The sequence below is a fragment of the Bacillus rossius genome, chromosome 11, assembly GCF_032445375.1.
Source record: "Bacillus rossius redtenbacheri isolate Brsri chromosome 11, Brsri_v3, whole genome shotgun sequence".
NCBI classification, from domain to species: domain Eukaryota; kingdom Metazoa; phylum Arthropoda; class Insecta; order Phasmatodea; family Bacillidae; genus Bacillus; species Bacillus rossius.
The window spans coordinates 49,208,467-49,225,341 of NC_086338.1; positions in this window are offsets into that span (position 1 = coordinate 49,208,467).

Genomic DNA, 16,875 nt, shown 5'->3' on the forward strand with positions numbered 1-16,875 from the left:
TTTTTTTTTGTAAACCGTTTCCTGAATAGCTCTCTGGTATCAAACTGCGTACATTAATAAGCATTATGAAACTAAATTAAAATATATATATATAATTATCGAAATTTCGATTATCCTTTCATGGTATTAAAAAATATACATTAGGTTTGAATGAATAGGAAAATCTCAGTATTATTGAGGGTAAAAAAAAGTATTTCATATATGGTAAAGATAATCATAGTCATGTGTTTTACAATGTTACAGTATCTTTCTCGTGGCATTACAAACTATTTCTTGGAAACTGGTTTCCAAAAATAAAAATAAAATATTTTGTGAAAGTACAGAATTTTTTTTTTCCGTGTGCAGTCAGAATTATCAGCGTGAAAACTGTGCTTGAATATCAATATGAAGATGCTCACTGCAAACTTCAGCCAAACGTCGGTCAACTTCTAACACTGCACGTCGAGACCTAGACCCAGATCGGGTTAACAAATATTGGTGAATAAATAATAATTTCCTAAAACAAATTTGAGCATTAAATTTTTTCACAAACCAAAAATACTATTTAAAAAACATAACACACAAAATATAAAAATTGACTAATTGCAAAAATCAATTGGTCAGTATTCCGCAGTACGGGTTGACTGGGTGGCAAAGAAAATGCACTGGGTTGATCAGTCCCAATCACTTCTCCTACCTCACCATTCAATCAAAAATGTAAGCAAACTATGAAAGTCTAGAAAATTGAATAGTTAAAATAATATTACAATTATATTTAAATAAAACACGATTTATATATTGTATGAACTAAAAAGTAAAAAAAAAGATTAATCTTTAATAAGACCTAAAGATCTTTTTGTGTTGCTAATAGTATTATCTACATGTTGGTGAAAAAAAAGCTTGGCATCCAATATAACTCTTAAAAGTGAACAACACGTTTAATGTCATTACTTACTATGTGATAATTCTGATTAATTGATTTTTTTACTAAAGGTTAGCTATAAAATAAATGATATCGTAATTCATAGACGTTTGTTAACTTGAAAACCAGATCTAGCTGAATAGGTCCACAAACATATTTCCCAATTATATATTTTTTTCATCAATATTGGCTGGATCAATTATGATTACAGTTGGAATATCATTTATTAAATATTATAGAGTAGTTGAGATAAACTACTACTTTGCGGAACACCTAATACCATGAAATTGCATTTGCAAATTTGTAAGATAATTAAAACATATAGGTAAATACCACGAAGTTATTGACGAGGCCTAAAATTGATAATTTTTTAATCATAAGATTGTTTTGGAAAGCATCAAAGGCTTTGCTCATGTTGAAATAAATAAAATATTAAATTTATATCTGGATGTTATACTGGTTCACACACACATACATATAATACGTGTGTGTATTTTTTTTAGAAATAATATATTTTGGAATAATATTCATGTGCCTATAAATATTTTTTCGTCGAAAACTTCTAAAGTACTACTTAACAAAGGTATTGGTCAATAGTTTGTGACTAAAATTTAACTGTCAATAATAATTCAAGAAAATATATACTGATAAATAGTTGAACACACAACTAATACACATTTAATTCTAATATTTTATATACAACAGCAAATATATATATATATATATATGTTGGTTTGAGCTTTATTTACAACATGGTGGAGTGATAATGCTACAGTTACTAAAAACTAAAACGCTACAAACCTACAAAAATATTTTTGCAAAACTCCGTTCCCCCGGAGAAACCCCCGGAATGGCCACCGCATGGGGAGCCCAAGAAAAGAAACGGGCTCCCCATTTGGAAGCCACCTGGAAGGTTTTTTTCTGTTCCACCCACCGTTTCTTTGGTAGCCTGACTTGTTACAAGGGATTGTATTCCTACCAGAGAAAATGCCACCATTTTCTCTGGGCAATCCGCCTTGGAGGAGCCGGGGCGCGAACCCGGGTCCTACAAGTCACAAGGCAGGCGCTCTACCCCAGAACCAGAGTGGTAGAGCGGATACTTGCAGTCTTCTTAACACTGACATGATGTTATTCCACGAGTTTACTGTAGTTTCGTGTGTCATTAACACGTGCAGTACTAACCTCGGTAGCGAACAAATTTTTGTTTTCTCATGTTTTTCGTTCAGCATGAATTATGTAATTTCACAACAGTGAAATAGAATTTGTATAACTAGTCTGACAATTTTTTAGTTTTTTTCTTGCAAACAATCTTATAGTCCCGCTGAACAATAATTATATAAAAAAAATGTAAGGGCTTGCACTGTTGGTGGTAAAGTTATTTTGAAATAAATGTTAGATTCCCGGGCTGCGTCTAGGATTTTATTGTAGAAGAATTACTTTCTGTATTTCTGGAATGTGTTACGAATGGAAGGCAGGGGATACCACAGGAGAATCACCTTGCCGTTGAACCTCAGTAGTAGGTAGGTTTGGTAGGTTCTGGGGCAGGGGCTTGGGGCTGGGAAGCCAGGGAGCCACTGCGGTCATCTTGGATTACGTCATTTCCGGCGGCCATCATGGATTGTGACACATCCGGCGGCCATCTTTTATTATGTCACTTCCGGAGGCTTAATTGTATTTGACCTTGACCTTTGACCCCGGCGGCCATCTTTGATTCTGCCATTTTGTTTTCTAGAAAATTCCACCGAATAATGACGTCACGTCCACCATCTTGAAAATATTTAAAAAAAATCGGGAAAAATTAGAAAAATTTATAATAAAATTTTTATTTAAAAACTTGATGACTTCGTCATAGAGCTCCTCACTCCTGTGCGTTGCACTTTTCGTTACAATGACATAAACATTGAGCTCACCACTCCTACCCATTGCAATTTTTAACTACTTCGACAATTTAAAAATAAATTTATTATCAAAATAAAAAATATACCATTATAGTCTGCTGGAGGCGACCATCTTGTTTAGTGGAGACCGCCATCTTGATTTCATTTTATGGATGTCGTCATCGGGTGTAGGTTTCTAAAGTATTTTAGTGTATGTAAAGTCGAGTTTATATTTCCCACCAGTGTTGTTATGACCCTAATAAACAAAAAAATCACAAATTTTGTTCAAATAAATCACAAAATCCACAGTCATTTTATTGTTGTTACCATAATTTATTCTTAGACATACAATGTATGTAGGGGTGTGTAAATATTTCCCAACAGTGTTGTTATGAGCCTTATAGACCAACAATTAAAAAAATTCACAGTCAATTTTTTCAAGACCACCGTTTTTTTTCAGTCCAAAATGAAGTGCTATATGTATTTTTAACTTAAAAAAAAACATGTTACTGTTAAAAACAATATATATAACATAGTTTGCGTCATGCATCTTATCTCAAATTTTACAGTTCTCAGTTTTAGCAGCTTCTGCCACTGTTGTTGCCAGTAGTGCTTATAAACAGCTACGTGCGGTTCTCATTGTTCGTGAACATGCATCTTGTGATGTCTCGCAAGTGACAGCTGGGAAATAGTTATACTACTGACAAAAACTGTCAAATTTGAGATAAGTTACATGGGAATGACTGTGTGATGAGTTTCCTTTTGTCATTGGTGAGGTGGTTGGGAATGTGTGTGTGTGGGGGGGGGGGGAGGAGGAGGATCTATTTTAAAACTGAAATGATTAAAACAGGGTCAGTTATTTGAAATTGAAATGTTTGAAATGTACGATTAACATTGGCGTTGCTTCTTTCAACTTGCAATGTTCCCACTTGAGTCACTGAATGAGTGTTATTCCAAGACGCCAACCATCACCAATACCTTTCCTGCTCCCAATTTTGGACTGGCTTACCGGCAGCACCATTCGACTCACCGGCGGGGAAAGATACAAACCTGCATGCTGGGACTAGGCTGCGCTTTCGGAGAACGGAAACAACAGCCAGTCCAGTTATGGGCTGTCGTGACTCGGAAACACACAAATCACAAACATGATAAAATATTTTTGACGTGACAACGTCTAATAAATCGATGAACGCCGGCTGCACGCACGAAAAAGTGTCCCGTTACTCACATTGTCCCGTTTCGCTGTGTCCCGTTACGCTCATTTTATTTTGCTCTTTGCTTACCTGAACCTCCTAGCATTGCGACCGAGTCCGTGGCGTAATTCTGTTTTCATGCATTTCAATGTAACATTTTCATTTCTCTTTGCTAACCCGTTACTCCTATCATTGCTGCAGAGTCCGTGGCTCAAATATATTATTTTTGACTACATTTTGGTATTGGGTAAGCCATTTTCCTTCACATCATCCTTGAAACACTCCCATTCCTTTCCTACTTTTCCTATCATCGTCCTATCCTTAACAGAATAACACTGATTGGAAGAAGTTAAATAGCAAACATGTATAAAAGTTATAGTTAAAATAATCTCTTTGTTAAAGTAATAAACATATTTTAATTAATGAGTGCAAATAAAAGTAAATTTATCAATTAAATTGTGGATTTCATTTCACTCCTTTGTATCCATACAAAATAGTGATAATTCAATAAAAATTATTCAATTTGATTCATAAAAGTATGCAATCAGTTCATCAATGTTTTGTTATGACGTCACGTTAAACTATCGTCCGTTTACCGACTTTACAGACAACCAATTTTTTTTATAACTTGCGATTAGTTCCATGTTCTGCGATCTAAGTTCTATGTTGTGTATTTCTAAGTTACAATAGTATTTTTTAAGTTGCTTATTTTATGTGCCTTGCGTTTTAAATCACGTGGGTCACGAATTCACAAAAAGTTATTTTCAACATGTAAACGTTTCACGTAAGTGATAGACAGCCATGAACATTTGGGCGAATTTCTACCGATGTTATACTATGCAGTAGATGCAGGTCGTATATCCGACCCTCACTGAACCGACATGACCGTATCATCCGACGTACCACCGCAAAAAAAAAAAAAAATACAGTTCATTCCGCAACAAAAAAAAAAACACGTTTCCAGCGTGAACGTAGTCTGTTTTGTCACGTCTACATTAACTCGCTTTATTGTCTGTCTGTTGGTACAAATATTGCAATCGATTTTAAACTAACTTCCTTGTGACTTGAACTTTAAACATAGCTCAGAATCAGATGATAATGCAAGCACAATACTAAGAAACAAAAAAAAATTAATATATCACGTTTTTAAAACGGACTAAAATTATAAAATTATAACTCCTAGCCTCCAACAGAACATACTTGTAATGTTTAAAACGATGTACTTGGGGCGCATGCAATAGATAAAAATAAAATATTAAGGACTGTAGGAAGTAGCTGCGTTGAGAAAACTCATACAACAGTACATACCATTTGCAGTGCAATAAGATTGCTAGTGATTTAGGTGAACTATTAATGCATCGACTGTCTGTTGCATGCACTCCACGTTTTCAGTTTTAAATCTTATAAGTATTTGTATAGGTATTAAAAATTTACAATCACACACAAAGGCTAGGAGAAATAATTTTATACTTTTAGGTCCGTTTTAAAATAGTTGTTAATATATACAAAAAAAATTACATAATTTATGTTGCTCACGACTCCACCACATCTTTGACACTAAGTTATTTTGTTTCAGTTTAAATTTTTTTCTGTGGTTTAGTTTCGTAATGAGTAAAATTATAACATATTTTGACGTGTAATAAGATTTTCTTTAACACCTCCCTACTATTCGGCATCTTCTGTTATCGGACGTTCTGCGCGCCCGTTTATGTAAAACAAGCGAGAATCTTCTTCTATATTTAGATAAAAACTCTGTTGTGAAGATTTGGTGACGGAACGTAAAATGCAAAAACGAAATCACGATTAAATTAACATTCTAAAAACCCTAAAATACAGCAATGACACGAGGATTGGATTAAAAAAAAAAAAAAACCAACAATGCGTGCTAGATCTGAAGTTTCAAAGTCGGGCTAGAATTACAGGAGCAGGAAAGTTAAAACTCTCGGCATAATTTTCACCGTTACATTTCAATTTTTTTTTTTCAAATAATTTACTCCAGTTTTGAGTTTACCTGTGCATCTGTGTCGGTGAGGCGGAATGATAAGCGCGACGCTCGCTGGTGCTTCTAGCGCGGTATCTGGCTCTGGACTGGCGCGCAGTCTTCTCGTCGTGCACAGGACAACTGTGAGATTTGTGCGGTGACCGTGACATTATATGGCGGATAATTGAAGATGAAGGTGTAATGCAAGTCCCACGAGTGGTTTCAATAATTTGTACCGCGTGTTTCACGCCTGAAATTGTGCTACTCCGAAAAAAAAAGAAAAGAATTCTCTCTCTCTCTAAAAAAAAAAAAAAAATACAGTTCAAAAACGAAAGACGCGGAAACAGAACTACCCGTCATCCCTCGGCGCATTGTTAAGTGATGTTGCAAAACAGACACCAGTCGTACATGTCGAGTAGATTTTAAATTTCGTGTTTCTTCTGACGCTCTCTGCACACCGCGTGTGGATCGATTTGGAAAGGGAAAGGGGGGGGGGGGGGTTCTCCCTATTCTTTTTTCTTACTCCCTTCGCCGGAGTGTGAAAAGAGGTATTTAGATAACAATCAGTCTGCTGACACTGCCAGCACACGTCAAAACACGTTCCGCCAGAGAGGAACGTGCTTCGGAACTCAGGTTCCAAACACAGAAACTCAAGAGATTTTTATTTTATTTTATTTTGTTTCGCCGTGAAAAATACCCGCATGTCAGCTGCAACATTCCATGGTTTGGAGGGAAGGGGGGGGGGGAGCTTGGATAGAACCGGAAGTGAGCTAGATTAATTTTTTCATGTGTAACATCTTATCTCTTTGTATACAGCTTTTTGAAGGAGTTTTTTTTTTTCCCCCCCGTGAATGGAATGGAATGGAAATGTGTGACCACGTTGCTGCCGTCTGTGGCGGATGACTCGAACCGAAGTTCACGAAGACAAAGGGAACTTTTAGTATTATCTGTTTGATGATTTTTCTTAACAAGATGGGCAGTAATTTAATAAAATGCATTGTTGAAAATCAGGTGCAAAGCCGCGGTTTAGTGTTTTTTTTTTCAAGTCATTTTCTCATTTATGGGAGCCGTTCATTATATAGTTTTAAAATTTTGGTCTGTTAAATTAAGTGTATCAATAGTCGACGTGGCCGCTCCGGCAGCGAATTCTAGTGGTGAATGTGGAAACTACGTGTTATTCGCGTTAAGAAAAATGTAGTTGAAAACACAATTTTCGTATATTTATCACGCTCGGCATTATTTTTTAAGAACTGTCCGTTAAATTTCGTGTCCGAATTTCGTATTATAAGTTTGTTTGCATCACGAGAATGTATGAATTTGCTCGTTACCGAAGTTAGATGTTGACACATCTCTGGAAAATACTGAAACTAAGTTATGGTGACAGAAGGTAATTTTTTTAAAATGGGTCTTGACATACGTAACCTGCTCGTAAATGTTATAAGAGTTACATGAAGTAATAATTCAATCCAGTAAGTCAGTAATTTCTAGAACACAGGTAAACTCTATTATAGACAAAACCCTCTGCAAAAACGTTTTTAACAACATGGAATATTTCAAACCTGCAAGCCGATTATTCAAAACGAACAATCGAACAATGAACATAAGATTGTTAAGCAGTGTCAGAAGCATACGTAAACTATTGGTAATATTTTTTGAAAAACTTTCAAATTCTAGACAAGTTACGTAACGAAGACTGTACGATGTAAGGCCGTGCCAACAGTGGTGATAATAGCTCCAGGGAAGGGGGGGGGGGGGAGCGATTTCCCCGTAAGTAAAATAGAAGTGGCAAAGCTTATCTCTCACCTCCTACATTGTCCCCCACATTTACATTAAAATATATATATATATATATACAAATGAAACTCAACCTCAAAAAAAAAAACACCTTTTCCATTTTTTGAAAAACATCGCACGAAACTGTTTCTTTGTTAACAATTCCAGTTTTTTTTTAATCGTGATATCTGGTAATTGTTTTACTTCATTGCAAACCTTCGCCATGCCAATTTTCATAATATATAATTTAAAATCTCACATCGCTAACAACTTCTTTCAAAGACAAAGGCGTACGCCTGGAGGGGAGAAGGGGGATACAACCCACCCCGAAATCATAAAAAAAAAAAAAAAAAAAATTGTGTCCTTCCCACAAAAAATCAACAAAAGGAAATAATTTTGAATTCTATACCCTTCCTCTCTTCCGAAATGAAATGCCGCGTACGCTATTGTTAAATAAATAAAAAATAAAATCAACATTCATCCCTACACAATTTCCCTGGCTGGAACTTACGTGGAATTTAATTTCGCTGGGTTGGAAAAAAGGGTTGGACGAGTGAGGGGGGGGGGGGAAGGGTTGCGTTAACCACATTTACTGATGTGTTTGCTTTCAAATTTCTTTCCATTTGATGATGAGTTTTTTTATTATTATTTTTTTTTTTTAAAGGATTTCAGGAGAAGGGGAAGAGGGCGGGATATATCACCCATCCCTACTCCGCCAGACTACACCATTGGTCCCCCTGGTACCAGGGCCGTAACTAGACTAGTTTCCACCCGGGGCAAGAATTAATCTTGCCCCCCCCCCTTATTAACCCCTCTTTTTTTTTTCAAACCAACCAAACTAAAACACCTCTTATCGCCACCACATAGGCCTATATATCTACTATTTCAAATAATTTTAATTCAAGTTAGATATGGTAAATAAATAGATTTATTTGTAGTCATTTCGTTTTTAATACATCGCAAGTTGGATAGTACAGATTTGAAATAGTTGACGATAGGTATACGTGTAGGTATCTTTTAATACAAATAACTCAATTCATCTGCCCTCCAACATTTTTTTTTTGGGGTTCTTATAATACGATGTCCAAGTAAATATCTATAGTAGAAATTACTCTGCGAGTCGCTTCCCCCTCCCCCTTTTTCCTCCTCAAAAATGCGACGCCCGGGGCACAAGCCCCGTATGCCCCCCTCTAGTTGCGACCCTGCCTGGTACTATGACGTATGCGAGTTCATGCTTCAAGCGTCATGGCACTGTATGACCAGCAAGCGACTGAATTGTTGCCCATTGGAAGGGCAGCCCTTCAGGATTTTTCTAACAGTAGTGTGTTTGAAAGGTTTTCTGAATTGTTGCCCCTTGGAAGGGCAGCCCATCAGGATTTTTCTGACAGTGGTTAGTTTGTAAAGTGACCTAACCTAACCTAACCTAATCTAATCTAACCTAACCTAACCACTGTCAGAAAAATCCTGAAGGGCTGCTCATCCAAGGGGCAACAATTCAGACAACCTTTCAAGAACACCACTGTCAGAAAAATCCTGATGGGCTGCCCATCCAAGGGGCAACAATTCAGACAACCTTTCAAAAACACCACTGTCAGAAAAATCCTGAAGGGCTGCCCATCCAAGGGGCAACAAATCATACAACCTTTCATAAACACTATTGTAAGAAAAATCCTGATGGGCTGCCCTTCCAAGGGGCAAGTTTTCAGGATTATTTAAACACTTAAAGAAACATGTTTTCAGTAATTGGATGGGCTGCCCTTCCAGTCGCTGTAGAAACAAACCATTGCCAGAAAAATCCTGAAGGGCTGCCCATCCAAGGGGCAACAATTCAGCTCCCCCGCAGGCACATGCAAACACTCGCGGCGATTCCTCAGCGTGTTATTTTCCACGGATGTTGGGGTAACTTTGGCCCGTGAACCGTGACTTGCCGGTGAAACTACGCGAAACATTCAACGCGTGTCGAAACACGGCATCAGCTAGACGATTTCTTGTCGTTGCAGCAACACATATAAGTAAAACGTACCTGCACAGATGTTACGCTCTGATGAGAATGATTCACATAAACTCAACGAAACGAGATGTTTTGAGAGTAAAAATAAGTTCTATGTAAAATAATTTTCACATGTGTAGAAAACATCTACTTTAAATAGAAAAATGATGACGTGATGATTTTCTTGTAAAGCATTATTACTTAGTATAAATAACAATATTATTGTCTTTAAAAAATCTTTTTAACTCATGTATATTTGAAAGTTCAATATATTGTTTATACTTTGACTCGAATGTAAAATAATTTTCATTTGGAGATACATCTCTTAAAAATGTCAAGAAGTCCGTAGGTCCCCAAAATGTCAAAAGTAACGTTGAAAGCTAGAGCTAAAATAAAAGCAAAATTTATATAATACTTTTAAATTTCATATAATTACATTGTTTCTCATAATCATTATAAAAATAATTGTAAAAAAATGGGTTAAACACCTATACTTCATTCTGCCTGCAAACCTAGTTATGGTTAATTACATGTAAGAATAACGTATAATACACAACTTTACTAATATGGTCAATTCATTCCCTGAAATTCATATGCTATGTAGTTATGTTTTCGAATTTAAAGGCACCACTCTCAACTTGACGGGACGTTAAACACAACATAATTATTATTTTAATATGTAATGCTCGACCTGTGCATCTTTGTTTTTTAATGTTGTTTATAAAATTTTAATGAAGCGTTTCACCTCCCCCTGGCCGACTAGGTAGGCAGTTAAGGACATTGAGGTAAGAAGTAAGGGAGTTGGTGTGTACTATGTTAATACTTGAAGTCAAGATGAGTACATTCCCCCACCCCCTTTCCTATGCGCACCTGAGAAATGGTTATAATGAAGTTTAACACTAAATTGTTGCAGATGTGATCGTAATATGTTTATTTAGCAATATTCACTACACGGTGGCAGCCTTACGTTTTTCCCTAGAGTGTTATTTTCAAGCTATTAAAAAAACGTATAGCATTTTAGCCTTTATACAGCTACGGTTTGATTTTCTATCTAATTGCTAACCAATTGACTTTAACTTCAGAAGAGACACCCAGAGACACCCACTCCGTTGACTAATATATACATGCTAGAGACTAATACCTCAATACTAGAAACTAAAACCTCAATGCTAGAGACGAATATCGTCATGCCAGAGACGAATACCTACATGCTAGAGACTAATACACCTATGCTAGAGACTAATACCTCAATTCTAGAGACTAATACACAATTTCTAGAGACTAATACACAATTTATAGAGACTAATACCTTCATGCTAGAGACTAATACCTCAATGCTAGAGACTTATACTCCATGCTCGAAACGAATACCTCCATGCTAGAGACTAATACCTCAATGCTAGGAACGAATACCTCAATGCTAGAGACTAATGCCCCATTATAGAGACGAATACCTCCATGCTAGAGACTAAAACCTCCATGCTAGAGACTATTACTCCATGCTCGAGACGAATACCTCCATGCTAGAGACTAATACCTCAATGCTAGGAATGAATACCTCAATGCTAGAGACTAATACCCCATTATAGAGACGAATACCTCCATGCTAGAGACTAATACCTCAATGCTAGGAATGAATACCTCAATGCTAGAGACTAATACCCCATTATAGAGACGAATACCTCCATGCTAGAGACTATTACTCCATGCTCGAGACGAATACCTCCATGCTAGAAACTAATACCTCAATGCTAGGAACTAATACCTCAATGCTAGAGACTAATACCCCATTATAGAGACGAATACCTCCATGCTAGAGACTAAAACCTCCATGCTAGAGACTATTACTCCATGCTCGAGACGAATACCTCCATGCTAGAAACTAATACCTCAATGCTAGGAACTAATACCTCAATGCTAGAGACTAATACCCCATTATAGAGACGAATACCTCCATGCTAGAGACTAAAACCTCCATGCTAGAGACTATTACTCCATGCTCGAGACGAATACCTCCATGCTAGAAACTAATACCTCAATGCTAGGAACTAATACCTCAATGCTAGAGACTAATACCTCATTATAGAGACGAATACCTCCATGCTAGAGACTAATACCTTCATGGGTTAGGACCTCGACCGCTAGACTCAGGGAACTGGGTACCCGGAGCTGAGCTGTACGGTTAGTGAAAGCCGTTGGCAAGCAACAGGGTTTTTTCCTTCCCGGTTTTTTTTTGTGGACTGAACTCCACCAGTTACGTTAGCGGGCCGCGGCCAGCTGAAAGCTGCGTTGTAACCGTGTTGGTACAGTCCGTGCACGGTAACATGTCTGCAATTCGTCATTCCTCCAAAGTACTTACACCGACAAAAAAATTCTGTACTTTTACAAAAGATTCCTTTGGAAACCAGTTTCCAAGAAATAGCCTGTTATATTACAAAGAAATATATTGTATGTTCGTACAACTCATGACTATGGTTATTTTTGTGTATATGAAATTCTTTTTTATCGCGATAACACTGAGTAGCTATTATGAAAATTAACGCACTTTTTTTTAAAATTTAAAATTATATTTTATGAAAGCATATATTTTTTTAAAACCACGGAAAAGATAATAGAATATTCATTCATCCGACTTTATTTTGGTGTATCATGCTTATTAATGTGCGTAGTTAATATTGGAAATTTGTCCAGGGAACAGTTTCCAAAAAATAACTTTAACTATGGAGGTAATAGGACAACACAAAGCATAAAATGCCCGGGTAAGAATCTTTGACCAGTATTACTGCGAACACTATTTTGTTGTGATAAAGTTTGTTTTTTTCATGTAAACGTACAAATTTTACAAATATAAGTAATTTTGACATGAAGATTTCTGTTCCGTTTACAAAAATAATAATTACAGTGTAGTTATTAAGAATTTTTTTTTTTCGTGAAATTGTCACTTGCAAAGCAACACGTGATGTTTGTTTGCGAGCGCTGACAACAAACCTTCAAGTTGTTGACAAACACTGTTGACCAGAACAAAAGTATACGTTCACCACTGGTACTACATACTTCTGAGACAAGTTAAATATATACGGAATATATTCCTGGATGTTTGCGACATGCTGTCAAGCCAAGCTCCAGTGGAGGGAGTGACATGTGGACCGTACCAGATACTGAATAATTTGTGAACAGACATTTTGAGTGCTGTATTTTAGTTAAGAGTGTAAATATAGCAACAAATAATACTGTATATAATCAAGATTCAATTTAAACTTAATAGCAACGAGTAGCTGGCAAAGAGATTTGGAACCCATTGCAATCACCCCGGTTCCTCTGTAAAACATTATAAACATAAAAATAATAAGTTTGTATTCAAATTGATAGATATTGAAGACGAAATGACCACGTGACTATATTTCGTACACAAAAAAAAACACGATAACGTAACCCGTAAATTTGTTCGTAGTATTTTTATTTTATTTAACGATACATACAAAAGAAATCACGAAACAAACAATTACGAATGAGCAATGTTGGTTTTAACGTTTCAAATTTAAACGCAAACATGTTAATGACATACTTTTAACTTAAATATTTGACTTGATCAAAAATAAATTTTAGCACACGAAGTCGCGATACGATACTTATATATATATATATATATATATATATATATATATTTGTGTGTGTGTGTTTTATATTATTTAAATAAAAACCGTTAGTGATGTAATTCTGTGTTCACAAAATTTACTGATCGAGTTTGAAAACTGTTTAAAATTGTTCAGCATTTTCCTGGAGTGATCTCCATGATGGAGGGAGGGGGGGGGGGAGGAGGAGGAGGGAAGGGAACACGGAAAACATTAATCAGAAGGTTAGACTTGGAATCGAACGAGTGTTTTTCGGAACGCGATCCATATCTCAGTGTTAATCTGCGCTAGATAGGCCGGGATGATGAGTGCGACGCTTGCTGGTGCTTCCAGCGCGATATCTCTTCTGAAATTGCGCGCAGTCTTCTCGTCGTACGCAGGACAAACGTGAGATTTGAACGGTAACCGTAACATTATATGGCGGAGAATTGAAGATAAAGATGCAATGCAAGGCCGTCGAGTGCTTTCAAGAATCCATAGGTACCGGGCGTTTCATGTCTGAACATTTTCTAAATACTCGCGTTTAAACTTCTTTGAATGATTCTTGCAACGGGGAATTTAGATTAAATACAATTTTTTTTTTTGGTCACACACCACTGCGGTTTTCCTTTGTTTTTCATTGTAAAAATTAAAGAATACAAAATAAGAAATGAAAATGAACACATAAAACCATTGATAACAACACTAAATCAGCTGATGTTGAATATATGGACTCAACGGATACCTGTTTTGTTTAATCGTTGGGTCCATCTATTCGACGTCAGCTGATTTAGGCTTTTTCTCTGAAGGTTTGTGTTTTCACTTTTATTAACTTATTTTGAATTATTAAAAAAAAAATTTCCATGATGAACAGTGCAAAACTACAATGGCGTATGTCCACAAACTTGTATAAAATTCGTGTTTTAGCCCTTTTCACTCTCGTAAAAATACAGTTTGAAAAACTAAATACGGAAAAAAAAAAAAAACTACCCACCCGCCCTCAGTATGGCCTTAAAATGCTTTTCATAAATAGACACCACTCGGATATGTTGAGCAGTTTTTCAAATCGCGTGGTATCTTCTGGAGATCTGCGCGCTGTAGTGTGCCCGCGAAGACAGGGGGCCCACCTCATCAGAGGTGTATCTGTGTCAGTGAGGCGGGATGATAAGCGCGACGCTCGCTGGTGCTTCTAGCGCGATATAGCCTCTAAGCCCAAGGCACTGAACTGGCGCGCAGTCTTCTCGTCGCCATAGGATAACTGTGAAATTTGAGCGGCGACCGTAACATCATAAGGCCGAGAAATGAAGATGAAGGTGTAATGCAAGTCCCTTAAGAGGCCACTCCAGTGTTTCAGGGGCACTACGCAACCCGCGTTAACCTCATAAGATTCAATGCTATTTTAATTTTGCTTATAACTTATTAACTAATATATATTTCGAAATGACGCTTGGTTGATATGTAAGACAACGATGCTCTTATCAAAGCCCCTTTCTTCAAAACGTGCATAAATTATGGTTTTATACTAATCTTTACTAATATGCATAAGTCTAGGTTTGAACCATAATTTATGCACATTTTTGAAGAAAGGGGCTTTGATAAGAGCATCGTTGTCCTACATATCAAGCAAGCATCATTTCGAAATCTATATTAGTTAATAAGTTATAAGCAAAATGAAAATAGCATTGAATCTTATGAGGTTAACGCGGGTTGCGTAGTGCCCCTGAAACACTGGAGTGGCCTCTTAAGTGCTTTCAACAATCTGTACCGGTTGTTTTACGCCTAAAAAAATTACTGTGAAAACATGCGTTTTAGCCAATTTAACTCATATAAAAAAATACAGTTTATAAACTTGATCCGAAATCAAAAGTACCTACTTTTCGGCCCTCAGCGAACTCTTAAATGCTTTTCGTAAGCAGACCCCACTCGGATACCTTAAAAGTAGTTTTGAAATCGCGTTGTTTTTCCTGAAGCTCTGCGCGCTGTATGTGCGGCCGGGAAGACAGGGGCCTTAAACACTGCTGCGCCTCGCTCCATGGCACACGAACAGGAGACACAAATCGTAATCAGCCTGCTGGACCAGTGACTTGGAGGGTTGAGGGGGGGGGGGTTCGTCGAATGCTTCGGAGAGAAGGGCCAAGAATGAATGAAAGCCCGAGAGGGGGAAGACTTGGTCGCGTCAGATGAAGACGACAATGTAATCTTTCAAAAAAAATGAGAACCTCGCTCGGTGAAACAACGGCACAAGAGACGCGGACGAGGCACCAGACGTTGTTTGCGATGGGACGAGCGCACGAGGGGGAAAGAGGGGGAAGTAGAAAGGCGGATCGCGTCCGGTTTCCGCTGAATTTCGAGAGAACTCGCTCCTTCCGGAAGCACACGCGGAAAACGTCCGGTATGAGGTACGATGTGACGTGACGCAGGGTGTTCCGTTACTTGCACTAGTGCGGCAGCGTGCATAGATACGCGCGCGACGTCGTTCCGTTTTTTTCCCCCTCCGATGCGTCCACGATTGCGATAGAGCAGTGGACGGTGTGGATTAGTTTTTTTTTACCAGACTCAGTTCAAACGTGATAAATACACAACAAATGTTTTTTCTAATACTAATAATATCTATTTTTTAATCAATCAAAAATAATCTTCAATTGTAGGAACCGAATTTCGATTCTCAAAACACATACAGACTGTGTTTACAGGGACAGTTAGTTATCTGATTAGTTTGGTTGTAAAGGACCGCAAGAATTCGCGACTTTTGTCTGGAATTTGTTTGGCTTCTGGGTTGTAGCCGCGACAAAGGCGGAGATTTCTCCAACGTCTCGATCGACCTTGCAGTCACCATCTTCCGGTTCTTTGGAAATGCTCCTTCCTTTAAATACTCTCGCTTGAAAAGGGAGAATGTTTCCTGATTGGCTGCAGTTGTAGGCTCTCAGGCGTGTGTATATACATAAATGAAAAATATATATATACATAAATGAAATATATATATGTGTGTATAATAATATGAAAAAAATATATGTGTGTATACATACATAAATATATTTATATATGTGTGTAGGCCTATATATACATACATGAAAATTATATATGAGTATGTACATACAGGAAAAAATATGTGCTTGTGTATACATACATGAAAAATAAAGATAGGGATTTCCATAACCTGGATTCACCACTGGATTAAATATTCCACTTTTCTTTGCAAGTAATGTTAAGCTGTGCTTGCTTGCGAATACATGCTTCATTCAGTTATTCATCACATGTGTGTGTGTACACACAAGCAGCTTGACATCACAAAAAAAAAATTTGTAATTTTTAATCCAGTTGTGATGATTCATCGTGACTGCTACCGAGATGCTCCCACAGGCTGACTGCGGCAGTTTGACACAGAGATTAGAGAAAGTTACAGATGGAGCATAAACGCAGTTTGTAGGTATATCTCTGCTGAAGCCAGGGGACGTAAGGGGGGAAGCAGGTCGCCGCCATATTGTTCCATGAAGAAAATCGCATTTTCTCATAAGTGATGTATGTATGGTGGTGGAAAAGTGCATGAAT